Source organism: Pseudorca crassidens, chromosome 6, assembly GCF_039906515.1.
Source record: "Pseudorca crassidens isolate mPseCra1 chromosome 6, mPseCra1.hap1, whole genome shotgun sequence".
NCBI classification, from domain to species: domain Eukaryota; kingdom Metazoa; phylum Chordata; class Mammalia; order Artiodactyla; family Delphinidae; genus Pseudorca; species Pseudorca crassidens.
Window position 1 is genome coordinate 41,838,324 of NC_090301.1, and position 13,699 is coordinate 41,852,022.

A 13,699-nucleotide genomic window follows, 5' to 3' on the forward strand; every position below is an offset into this window, starting at 1 on the left:
GTAAAAGGCAATAAATATAAACAATATAGTTGTTTTATATAACAAACACACACACAGAAACTTATGTTCAATATATATCGTGTTGAACTATTGGTCAAACAAAATAAAACAAGTCTCAAAATATTTAAAAGCATTCAAATCATACAAGCTATATGATCAATCCCAATTAAATTAAATTACAAATCAATAATAGAAAACTGTCTGGAAAATCTCCAAATATTTGGAAACTGAATAACATACTTTTACATAACTCAAGGGCCAAAGAAGAAATCAAAAGAAAATTAGAAAGTATTTTTCAGTGAATGAATATGAAAATATATCAAAATTAAATAATTATTCTAAAATCTAGCCAGACTAATCACTTAAAAAGAAAGAAGACACAAATTATCAAGAATGAGGAATTTAATACTGCTGCAAATTCTACAGATAAAAAGGATGAAAGGGGAATAGAATGAAAAAGTTTTGTCAATAAATGCTTCAATTTAAATGGAAAGCACAAACTACCGATGCTCACTCAGGAAATAGATTACCTAAATAGCTCAGATTGAATGTATAATTATTTAAATTACCAAGTTCTCTCCACAAAGAAAACTCAGTGGTGGATTTTACAAAATATTTAAGGGTGAAATGATACTGACTCTACACAAATTCTTTCAGAAAATTGAAGGCTATGGACTACTTCTTAATTCATTCTATGAGGCCAGCATTACTCTGATACTAAAACCAGGCCAAGATAATACAAAATAAGAAAACTACACTCCAGTTTTATTCATGAACAAAGTCCCCAAGGCTTTATACTTAGCTCTGCTAAGAATATTTCAGGAAATGTAGCTTTTTTATGATTTTTAAATTTTCCAAATAAATAGAATTCAACAATCTAGATTCTGTTTATAAGCACACTTATAATTCAATAGGAGTTTCAGCACAAATTAAAGTTTGATCATTGGAAAAACTTAGTATCTTCTAATTTTGAGGCACATATATTATTTTTTCTTCAGAGTGCACTTTACTTCCTCTGCCTCTCCATTAGTTTTCTTAGAATTTTATTTGAATAATTTATCTTTAGAAAACCCTGTTTAAAAAGTTTATGAATTTTTGTTAATTTTTATAACTGAACAAATAAATGGTCCCTTACCTTTAATTGACAACACATTAAGTTCTAATATTTCACAATCCAACTTATTGGGAATGAAATGCACTGAAAATAAATAACTATAGCATATGTTTGCATTGCTCAATTGAGATAATGTGAAGTAAAATCGTATGTTTAAGAGCTGAAGAAATGATGTGATGTTGTAAAGTTGTCTATAGTGGCACTGTTCAGTAGAAATTTAATGCAAATAACATACAATTTTAAAAAATTAATACCTTATTAATAAAAGTTAAAAGAAATAGGGGAAATTAAATTTAATAATATATTTTATTACCCCAATATTTCTAAAATAGTTTTATTTCATCATGCCATTGGTGTAAAAATAGTTAAAGACATTCCTTTTGTGCATGTGGCTACAATATGAATCAGGAGAAATATAAATAATTTGTAAATATGAGTTCATAAATATGTTTCCAGCAAAAAAATTGTAAATTAAAAACTTATACAACTTATTTGTCATATTTGACAAATTACCTATTGAGAAGCAGTACAGCCTGGTGGTTCTAATGGTTAAGGGCCTGGTATCTAAAGCTAAGTTGCCTGGATTCAAATCCCGCCTTCAGAGTTTACTAGCTGATGCCCATAGGTCTCAGTTTTCTTTCTTTAAAATCAAGTTTAATAATAGTATATAACTCCTAGGTCACTGTATGGATTAAACATGTCACATCAAAATATATAAATATATAAATATATATATATATATACACCATAGATTAGTGCTTGACTCATAATTAGTTTATGCCAGTATTAGTTATTGATATGATATTTATTATGAATACAAAATATTTTTCCACTGAGGACTCATAATACAAACAATATTAATAACCAAAAAAAGCCCTCAAAAACTCATAAAAAGCAACAAAATTATTATTTCTTAAAATGTTACATATGAAGAAAATAAAATTGAAATACCTAGTGTATTATACATATATTTTATACATTCTTAGATTTTTCTAGTCTTTCAAACAATTCTAAAGCATAATTTGCCTATATCTTTTTATATTTCTCTTTCTCCTCTTGTTTCTTCTTTGCTTTCTGAGGACTATTAAAAATGTTGCACAAACAGTCTGTCATTTCTGCCTTACTAAGTACAGGAAATTCTAACAAAACAGGTCCTTGAAAGTTCAAAGAATAATTTGGTCATATCTTGTTTGACACTGGCTCTGGGAAAGAGTGGTATTGTTAATTCTACGGACAGCTTATTAAGCCACTTTCTGTGCTAGACTAAAACATAGATAGCATTTGTATTTAATGAGATGGTTTGTTTTATTTCAAAGCCCAGGTGCCTTAACTTTTAAAATATATTCAAAGCCTTCTTGCACTAGGAAGTTGAAGACATGGATAGCAGTAAGGAAAATTTTTCTTTATCTCTTTTGTTGACATTTTGAATATTCTGAGTCCATTCATGAACTCTAGGTTGAAAATACTTTTTCTATTAAAATGAGGTAAAGGTGTGTTTGTACCTTCAACAGGGAGGATGAATGAGCCCCATTGTCTGAAGACAGAATGTTGTGACTGTGTAAATTTAAATTCACTGCAATCTATACTTTGTGATATTCCAGTTAATATATAATAGAGCAGTTAATATGTCAAACTTCTAAGACCTTTGTGAGGAAGAAAATATTTAGACTCATCATAGAACTGCAGTTGTTAACAGTTGCTGTAATTTGCCTCAGTTTAGTGGGTGTCTAGACAAAACAGCCATATGACAGATATTTAGTAGACCGATTCCCTTCAGAATGATGTATCCATTTTTTTTTTTACTTTATTTCACCTTCATAAAACTATCTGGCACATCATTCTGAGGGCAGTGCTATTGCCACTATAAGGTCTGCTCTCCAGAAACTGTATAAATTTTTATGGAGAACCATATGTTTCTTTTTTTCCTCATGTTAAAGTACAATGTGGCAATCTGAGAATGCATGCTAGTAGATAGTAATACATTTACTGGGTCTTCTATAGTCATCAGAAATTTTATTAACTGTGTCATAATAAAAATACCTGAAGATTTAAAATCAATTATGGTAATTTGGCATGCAGTCTAGTCAGACAGTTTAACATCTGATGTAGATTTTCTCCTCTGGACTCGATTCCGGCCATATAATACTCTTTGTTATATGTCCTGAGGTAAAAATATAATCCTGACAAGTTAAAAGAGATTATACCTGTGACACAAAGTTGGACCAGAGCTAAATGGTATAATTTTTAAAGTTTATCCTTAAAACCCTTTTACTCTTTCACATCCCTTGTAGCATCCTATTCTCTCTTTCTCAACTCCATGGCTTCCTCATCCCTCTTGCTACTTCCTTCCTGTGCAGTAGACAAGGTCCCCACTGACCAAACACTATCAGTTTCTACCTGGATGACTGTAGATATGTTACTTCAACTCTGAGAATCATTCTGCTCTGTTGCAAAAAGGGTAAAATAATGCCAAGTTGTTATAAAGATAAAATGAGACAATATTTGGAAGAATGCCTTGCACATATCAAGAGTTAGAATTATGTTTCCTTTGGAAGAGATTGTCAGTTAAAAAAAACATGTGAATTAGAACTCATATTGGGTAATTAACTTTTGAACAGAAACCTTTGAAGACCAAAATGATGAAGTTTCAGGAAGAAATGGCTAAACTGTAGTATACAAAGATTGTTGTAAGGGACCTGCTCAGTGTCCCTCAAGCTATACTTGTGTGGTTCACTTTTTCAAAGGCCTTTCCCAGAGATGAGTCTGACTAAATAATGGATGAAATATTCATTAAAAATAGCTTAATAAAATATATTAAATTCTGGAAATTTTTCTCAGGTTCAAATTATTTTTTTGGCCTATTCATGGACAACATTCAAAATTTCATCTTTTGAGAAATGGGGGAAATCATATTTTGCAAAAAAACTCACCGTATAACAAACATAAGAGGGGAATTCGCTGGCGGTCCAGTGGTTAGGATGCAGTGCTTTCTCTGCTGTGGGCATGGGGTTCGATCCTTGGTCGGGAAACTAAGATCCTGCAAGAAGTGAGGTATGGCCAAAAAAAAAAAAAAAACCCGCAAGAAAATGGAACACATATAACATATTGTATTAGGCTTGCAGAACAAAATTTTCAAAGAAGAAAGAGAGAGGTAATTTAATATAAGAGTATTCAAACTATATAGTCATTGACAAATTTCACACTATGGTAACAGTGGTCCACAATTATTTTCACTGGCCATGGCTGGATAAACTTTGCTTTTCAAAATCCAAGTTCTTACTTGTTTTATCTTAACAAAAATACTGATTGTTCTAAGTAACTCTAAGAGATATATATGTTCATGTAACATATGGAAAAATACATCTGAAATTAGTTATCATCATAAATAAGGAATTAAAAGATATCAGCAAACCTTGAAAAGAGGCCTCAAATTTTTGGTGAAATCTTAAATATAAAACTCAACTAAGGGCCTGAATATTTTAAATCTGTCATGGTATTAAATTCTGCAATACTATGTTATAGATGGTATTATTTCAGGTTTTACTATAATGAGGATGATGTGAAAATATTAAAGAAAGGTACATTGAAACAGAAAAATTATTCAGTACATATATATTTACTTGTGAAATCTCATTTCTAACACCTTTTCAGTAACTCTGAAATAGAAAAGGCAACAGCTCATGAGGCATATTTTCAATCATCTTGAAATGCCCTTTACCCTAGTAATTTACTTTCTAGCTCTGCATGCATTTTAAATGACTACTTTGCTAAAATGTGAAAGATGTTAAAAAGTAAAATGAACATATCATTCACTAAAGAAGAACGTGGAGAGAAATTGAGGTCATTCAAATTATTGGTAAGAGGCTTATAACTCATAATGATGATCATGACAATGAAAAGATAGCAGGGAAACTGGCAAGCAACTATGAGCTAGTTGATTGTATAAGAATGATATCATTTCCTTGACTGGGCAGCACAGATACTGTGGAAGCACTTGTCACTGCTCTGAGTGACATTTCCCAATGTCAAGTCAGAACATAAACCAGTCATAAATTCTTATAACAATAAGTGGTCAGTAATGGCAAATTGAGAAATATTAACAAGGCTCTTATTGTTCCCAGACTTTTTCTAAATTGATCTTTTTCGGTTTCTAAGTACACAAGTCACATCTTCAGAGTATTCTAATTGCCTAAATGTGTTTTCTGTACCTATTCAGATGAAATCTAAGTTATTATCTCTACTCTAAATTATGGTGGAATTTCTACTTTCTCCCTCCTAAGTTCTGCTATTTCTACCTTTTCCTCAGTAGACTTAGATGGTTTAATATTTATCACAATGGTATTTGAGCTTAAAATTTCCCTCTGCTGTTATTGTGGAAAATAAATAATAAAAAGTATTGCACGACACATTGCAGATAAGGATATTTTATTAACTTGGGTTAGAACAATTCTCACTGGAGTTCAAGTTACAGCATCAAAGAACTACCCCAAAACATCTGCCTGAGATAAAATAACTCCAATAACTGTCATTGTATAGGCCAGTGAAATGAGGCTGAGAATTTTAAGTAGGTTTCCTAAGGTATTAGAGTAAAACTCCAATAAAATCAGAAACAGAAATATAGAAGAGGCATGAGGAGCTTTCTGGATTTTGACTTTATCATTATTCTATTTATCTCTTCTGGTAAATAGACTTGCCTCATCTGACTACAAAATTTATAACCTGGCATTTCTGAAATGTTGTTTTGGATAACAGAAATCACAGAGGTAAATTTAACACTTAATCACAACAATTACATTAGGAAAGAGTTTTGGTGCATCATGTTTTGATATTGTATTTATAATTTATTTGGTTTTAATTTATATGTGTGCTATAACATGTAATTACAAATCTTTTGGGAAGCCAACTGTGAAAATAAATACATACAGTGGTAGCATCTACATAACTTATTTTGTGATTTAATCAGAAATAATAAGTGATTGTTATTACCATCACCAGCTAAGCGAAGTTATAATTTTAAATATATGATCTTTCTGTCCACATTTTTGGAACAATACTATAGTTTATTAAATTTTCTTTTCTATGTAGTGTACTATCTGGAATATGGAGAAAAACTGCTTAATTTTTAAAACAATGTAATCTGGACTGAAGTTTTCAAAGAGTTCTGAATACCGAAATGAATAAGAAAACCCTTCAAAAAACTATTCCTATGCCTTTCAGGGGTTTGAAGACTGCTGTCCTATTTTTTTTTTTTTTTTTTTGTGGTACATGGGCCTCTCACTGCTGTGGCTTCTCCCGTTGCAGAGCACAGGCTCAGCGGCCATGGCTCAAGGGCCCAGCCGCTCCACGGCATGTGGGATCCTCCCGGACCAGGGCACGAACATGTGTCCCCTGCATCGGCAGGCGGACTCTCAACCACTGCGCCACCAGGGAAGCCCTGCTGTCCTATTTTCATCCACTTAACCTTTAGCCAAGATCTCTACATTTATGTCCTTTAATCCTTCTTCAAAAATGAGTACCTCGATTCCTTAATCATATTTGAGAAACTTTTTAACTCCCTCCAGTTTGTCTGTTCCTGAATCTGTGTTTGAAATCAACATCAAAATCAAGTAGAAAAAATTTCTTACACCACAAATCCAGGACAACTTTTCCATTTGTTGGATTGGTTTTTTCATTGCTTTTGAGGGGTCTATATACTGTCTGCTGTGTTTGCCTAGGTCTCCTTTGGTATTTTTACTTATCAGGTATTTCCATTTACTACCTATCTGTGTTTCCAAAAGGTGATTTTATTTCTGCCCTAAGTCTAATAATGTTAACTGCACTTTATCTTGTTATCTGCCTATTTCTTAGTTCAGTAGTATTACAGATTTTTTACTCTGATTTTTTGTCCTAGTTTCTCTGCTCTTAAAGTGGAAAGCAATTTTTAAAATCTTATACATGCTACCTTTTTAATCAATTGGAAAAGATTTTTTATCAAAGCATATTGTCATTTTTCCTAGGATTCTTTAAGTAATACTGCTGAGAAATATGATTCAAATTTGTCCAGGCATGGTTATGAGTGAAGAAATTCCTGAAGGCAAGTCCTGAAGGTAGGTCAAAATAATGGATGACTTTCAGGGGGCTTCACTGGTCCTCTGATTCTTACTGAATTCAATTCAATACAGAGAAGGTAAAGAAGAAAAAAAAAAAAAAGACTCCATCTATATCATTTAGCTTCCGCTGCATAGAAAACAATCCCAAAACTAGTGGCTGAAAACAATAAACATTTATTAGATCATGATCCAGTGGGTGGGAAATATGATCTGGGCTCAACTGTGCATTCTTTTGCTGCTCTTGCTAGGTTCACTCACGCAGTTCCAGTCTGCTGGTAGATAAGCTGGCATTTGACTGGAGAATTGGAGCAACTCGGCCAGTAGTATCCAACATCTAACATGCTACTGTGAACTTCATATCACAGCTGTGTTCCAAAAGCAGTGAAAAAGGGCATGCACTAGTGGCTGTGTTCCAGAAGCAATAAGTAAAGGCATGCATCGATGACCAAGCATGTCCCAAGTCTATGCTTGTGTTGCATTCACAAACATCGCATTAGCCACAGCAAGTCACATGATCAAGACTGAAATTCAAGGAAGAGTTAGAACCCACTTCTGGATAGAAGGGTGACAAAGTCACATTACAAAGGGCTGAATCATAATACAGTTGAACAATAAGGGGTTTGAACTACGTGGTTCCACTTATACATAGGTATTTTTCACCTCTCCTGTTCAATGGTCAATTGTAAATCATAGTCTATTAAATGTTCTTTGCCCCTAGCTTTCTCTTTTTTGCCTCCCTTTATTTGTCCCCATCCATTTAGGGGATGCCTTTCATTAGTGATTTAGTGGAATTCTTTCTGAGATTTCCCTTTGAATGTGTAATATTTTCTAAATTTATAAGAAGCTAAGAGCATTCCTTAATTAGGAGTATACCAATTAAGAAATTCTTTGCATACACCAAAAGCACTCTGCATGCAAAGATCGTTTGTAACTGTGGCCCTGAAAATGTTCTAAATATTTAATTTATAGTATCTCAGTAGAATCACCAAGTCAGTGCACTGCTTTCTATTTTCATCACAAAAAGACTAAAATGTAGTAATGCTTTTTATCATTTAAGTGTAATATCGACTTTCACAATTATGGTATTCTTCTTATATGTCTGATTAACTGGGACTGACTAGAATTGTGAGATATCAAAATCCAAAGGGAAGAAAAAAAAGAATAGTTGTCTGTCTTGGAAGGGTCTGTCAAATATTTACATTATATACCGACACATCATCTGAGGGCATGGGGGTAAGTGGTATGGCACAGAAGAAGAAAGTCTGGAGAAAACCAGGCATCTATATTAATGAGGCTCAAATAAATAATATGCTTTCAAACTAAAAGAAAATGTAATTTCTTCTTAAAGAAGTAACTATGATACCTTTATCATATTTTTAAAAACTTATATAGGGAACCCCCTGGTTGTCCAGTGGTTAGGACTCCAAGCTTTCACTGCCTGGCCCGGGTTCAATCCCTCGTCTTGGAACTAAGATCCTGTAAGACGAACGCATGGCCAAAAAGAAAGAAAAAAAACAAAACAAAACAAAAAACATTTAAACAAACGTATAAGGAAAAAATTTAAGTTAAATAAATATTGAAAGTATTGTTACTAGATTAGGCTGTGACACTTTTATTTTCTAGTGAAAATCATGTCATTGACTTGTAATAAATATGCAGCAGGTATTTCTAAAGGTATGTAAATATATACATAGAAAATGGCCTCCACGCAATAGATAATAATGATAGCTATTGGGATAATCATTTGAAAGTTTTTTCATATGCTTTTATTGCTCCCAGTTAAATTATCTACCATGTATTATCAACTCAGAAAACAGAGAAAGAACATGTTTACATCTTGGCATTATTTACCTTATATGTTAGTCAGGATTCTCCAGAGAAACAGAACAAATAGGATATAAATATAGGAAGAAATTTGTTGTAAGCAACTGGCTTATGCATTTATGGAAACTGAGATGCTCCACAGTCTCCACTCTGCAAACTGGAGACCCAGGAAAGCTAATTGGTGTATACCGAGTCTGAAGGCCTGAGAACCAGAGGAGGTGATGGTGTAGATTGCAGTCTGAGTCAGAAGTCCTGAGAACCAGGAACATGGAGAACAAAGATCCATGCCCCAGCTCAGGCAATCAGACGGAAGAGCCAAATTCTTCCTGCCTTTGCCTCTTTGTTCCTTTCAGGCCCTCTGTGGGTTGGATTGTGCCCACCCACACTGGGGAGGGCAAACTGTTCTACTGAGGCTATGGATTAAAATGGGAATTTCATCTGAAAATGCCCTAACAGACACCCAGAAAAATGTTTAGCCAAATATCTGGACACCCTGTAATCCAGTCAAACTAACATCTAAGATTAATGATCACACCTCATTTTCCCAAAGATCTTTTGGCAGGAATCCAAGGAGTGAAAGATAGATGTGCTGTATGATTATTCATTAGTTAACATGTTTTACAGTTCTGTGCCTGTCTGACTTCCAGAAGATTGTTTCTGAGATTACATAATACAATATCTTTTCTCAAAATAATTAATATCATGACAACACAAAAATAGAGTACAGATAGCATTATATTTCCTTATTTTCCCTATGCTATAAAATTTTTTACATTACTATGGATGTGAAGTGTTTATGTAAAAATTTTATAAACTGACTTTAGTGTCACATTTATCTCTATAATTCAGTGAACGTATGATTCTAGTACCATTAGGAAAAATACAATCCAATATACCCATTTTCAGGATGTTTAAATGTCATATATTTCCTAATCTAAATAGTTTTACAGTCCAGAATGCTGACAGGATCATTGGAATAATCACTAATATCCTTAGTTGCAGGACAAAGTGTAAAATTTTTTTTCTAAAATTTATCAATAGACACACTTCTAAAATTATATAAAGACACATTCCTAAGTAATTAAAGAAAACTTGCATATATAACTCATAAATTAAAAATGTGTGGATACATAGTTATAAAAGAAAAGAAATGCATATCAATAGTAAACCATGAAACACAATGTGTTACTCTACATTATTCTTGGAATAACACAAGCTCCTACTTTAAAAAGCCCTAGACAATAGTGGAAGTATAACTTTCCCATCAGAAGTGAAGAATAGGAATAGGATTTGATGTGATATATACTTTAACAGGGATTCAAAATGATGTTTACCAAGAAATCTTTATATCCTTAAGTACTTCCATCCCTCTATGCTGCTCATTAAAAATGTATTTCTTATGACCAGAAGCAATTTAAAATAATCTCACAAGACTAAGGTTGTGTGGTTCAGTGGGATAATTTTAATTGCCTTAATTCAGAGATAAGTCCTATTTCCCAGGAGGGTACTTGTTTCTATCACTTGATAAAAATGATAAATCTTTTAATTTGTATCATTGCAAATAGCGATTTTATCAGATAATGTATCAACATATTATATGCTGTGCAACAATATCCTGAAGGCAAAATAGAGTGAAAACCTTTATTTAGCAGATTTTGTTCTTGCACTGACTTTTACATTAATATGCAACTTAAATAATCTTTTTCATCATCAAAACCCTTTGGCAAAACAATAACTAAATCTCAATACCTTCACAAAGAAGGTTTTATCCATGATGTATAAAGAAAATAAGGATAAAATCAGAGTAATATATTTGAAATATGGAACTCTTGGCAGTGAAAGGAGATGCTTTGGAACATAAGGTTCTGGTACTGTTAAAAGCTACATGTGAAATCATAGGGCATTGGGAAGAATCTTCTATAATATTCTACTTGAATCTTGTCTGCATAATAAAAATGTAAGTTCAAGTAGAAGGGAAAGAATATAAATAAATCTAGAAAATTTAAAACTTAGTCTAAAAAGCAAAAAAAATCCTGGAATAGGGGAAAATTCAGATTTTATTATCTAAAATCTTAGGTGACATTGTATGACTTTCTGAGGTGATGGCCATACCTTGTATCCCTAAGAGACCAGAGAAAGGTGTTAAATGAATGAATCCAGCCACACATAAGATGGAACATGGCAACTGGCTCAGAATCAACACAATAGGGATTTGTGGAAAAAAAACAGGAAAAATACCCACCTTACTAAATGGTAGCAATTCTTATATTGCAAAAACATGTGCCTATAGTAGTCATATCTTCTGATTTGCCAAGAGAATTTCAAAATCTAGATCTTTATGTGAAATATCTTTTTACATTAAATATTCAACTTTTCAAATGTTGGTAAAAAATTACCGTTTGTATCAATATAAAACAATTTTTATGGTGAATAGTCTTGACTTCTGATCTACACACTGAAAGTGGTCTGGAAATGATTACGTTGTTTATTATGAGAGTTTCAATAATTTATTCTGGTGAATTTTGCATAGCCTACTATTTGAAAGTTGTCTAACTCTTTCGGCTCTAAGAAGATTCTTTTGGTTTGATTAAAGTAGAAATATCAAGCCCTTTGGGGTTGCCAAATAAAGTTAGTTAATGTGTATGTGTGTGTGTATAGAGAAGTGAGTATAAAATAGTTTTGAGTTGATACATCTCTTGTAAGTGCTTATTTAGTGAATTTCTGGTGATAGCCATAAGATTCCGGGTTTTTTCCTACAAGGCAGTCAAAAGTAAGTAAGAAATTCCAATTCCTTGGAAACAGCAATAAGCAATACAACATTACCTGTTGTCAGGAAACAGGGCATAATTGTGCTTAAAACATGTGACTGGGGACAAGTCAATGATATCTTTTTGCTTCTTGCTATTAATATTCTAGAAAAGTTTATTTTTGTTGCAAACAACAATATACACTTTCCTAAAAAGAAGGGCACTGTGTTCTTCCTTATCTATGGAGCTCAAACTTAGTTGGACTCCAATTGTGTTATTATTTAGAGGTTTGCCCTATGTCAAGTCCATATTCAAATAAATGCATTTGCACAAAGGGTAGAGGTATATTTTAGATGGTATTCACTGAAATTGAAACTCCATCAAAGAAGAGGTCTTTTTGGTAGAGCCACTACCTGACAATTACAAAGTCCTCTTACAGATGTATCATAACGATACCTCAATGATGCTTCTTAATGAAAATAAAATCGACATTTATAGTGGGTCTTTAATGGCAGCAACTAATGAGATTGCAGTACTATGTATAATAGGAATTAAAGAAATACTTTTTAATGTTCGTGCTACCCATACCAGAGGATAGAAAGCTCTTGCCAACATGATATGTTTTGTTCAGGTTTTATTCTAGCAAGTGTCTGCTCAGAACAGTGGCTGTAAGGTTGTGTGTGTTCAGAAGCATGTAGCCGGAACAAAGGAATGAACCCGAGTTAAGGAGTAAGTCAGCAGAGTACAGGATATACCAATACTCAATATTTTAAAATCATTTTAGACACCCCTGGCCTTTATCAGATTACAGGGTGTTATAGCCTGATGCTGTTTAAAGATGCTGCAGGAAGAGACCATTATGCAGTATAAAATGTTCTGAATGTAGTTCAGGTTTTGTCTGTCATAATAGTTCACATTTTCCTTGAGGAGGACATTTTGGTTTGTTTGTTTTTATTTTTATTATTATTTTTTGTCATCAGCCAGGGAAACTCAGAAATTGACTTATAGTTAGAAGGTCCATAATAGCAGGATAACTAGATGAGGAATGAGATATATGCCCATAGGTGAGAGAGACTGAAAATCCCTAACTCTCCTCTCATTGACATCAGTAGGCCATGGCCACCTGAGTATTTGGGGGAAGCAAAACCAAAAAAAAAAAAAAAAAAAAAAAAAAGAAAAAAAGAAAAGAAAAACAAATCTAACAGCAGTGACAACAAAGATAAAACAAAAAAACGTAAGAAGCTAACAAAACATTGCAAAGGTGAATAGTATATGTCAATTAAAAGCACTACACCATTTCAAACATATCTTAGTGAGAGAGATTTTATTTGTCATTAGTTATAAAAATGAATGATATTTGGAGACAAATCTCTCTTTGATATAAATTAAGAAAGAAAAGTTACAGAGGTGCAATTTTCTACCAATGACTTGTTAAACAATTTCAGTCAAATCTTTGCTCCTGTGGTTTTAGACCAATAGATCTGTCCTTGGAAGTCCACAGTCTCACTGATTTCACTCATTTAAATAATAACTCTTAAGTCTTAGAAGGCTGGTATAAAGAACCTTGTTTACTCAGTTATCAAAATCCTTTCCTTTGAGTTTGGGCTTTATTCTTACAGAAGTTCTCATAACTTGGGATGATTGTTATTATTTTTCCTTTTCTATAAGTGCCATTATGAACCACCTTTTCTAAAGCCTTGCAAGGCTATAGGCTCATTATGCTAGTTCCTAATTATAATTGCTACATTCTATTCCCATGCGTTGAGAAACTTGGAACAACTTATGACATTTTGTAGTATTTATTGATCTGTTGTTAGCCTTTGAGTCAATTGGAAAGAACTACATGTAGAAAAGTGCTTCTGATGATACCTGCATAACCTTATCACAATATCACATAATAGCTGCATGCTACAAATGGAATCTCA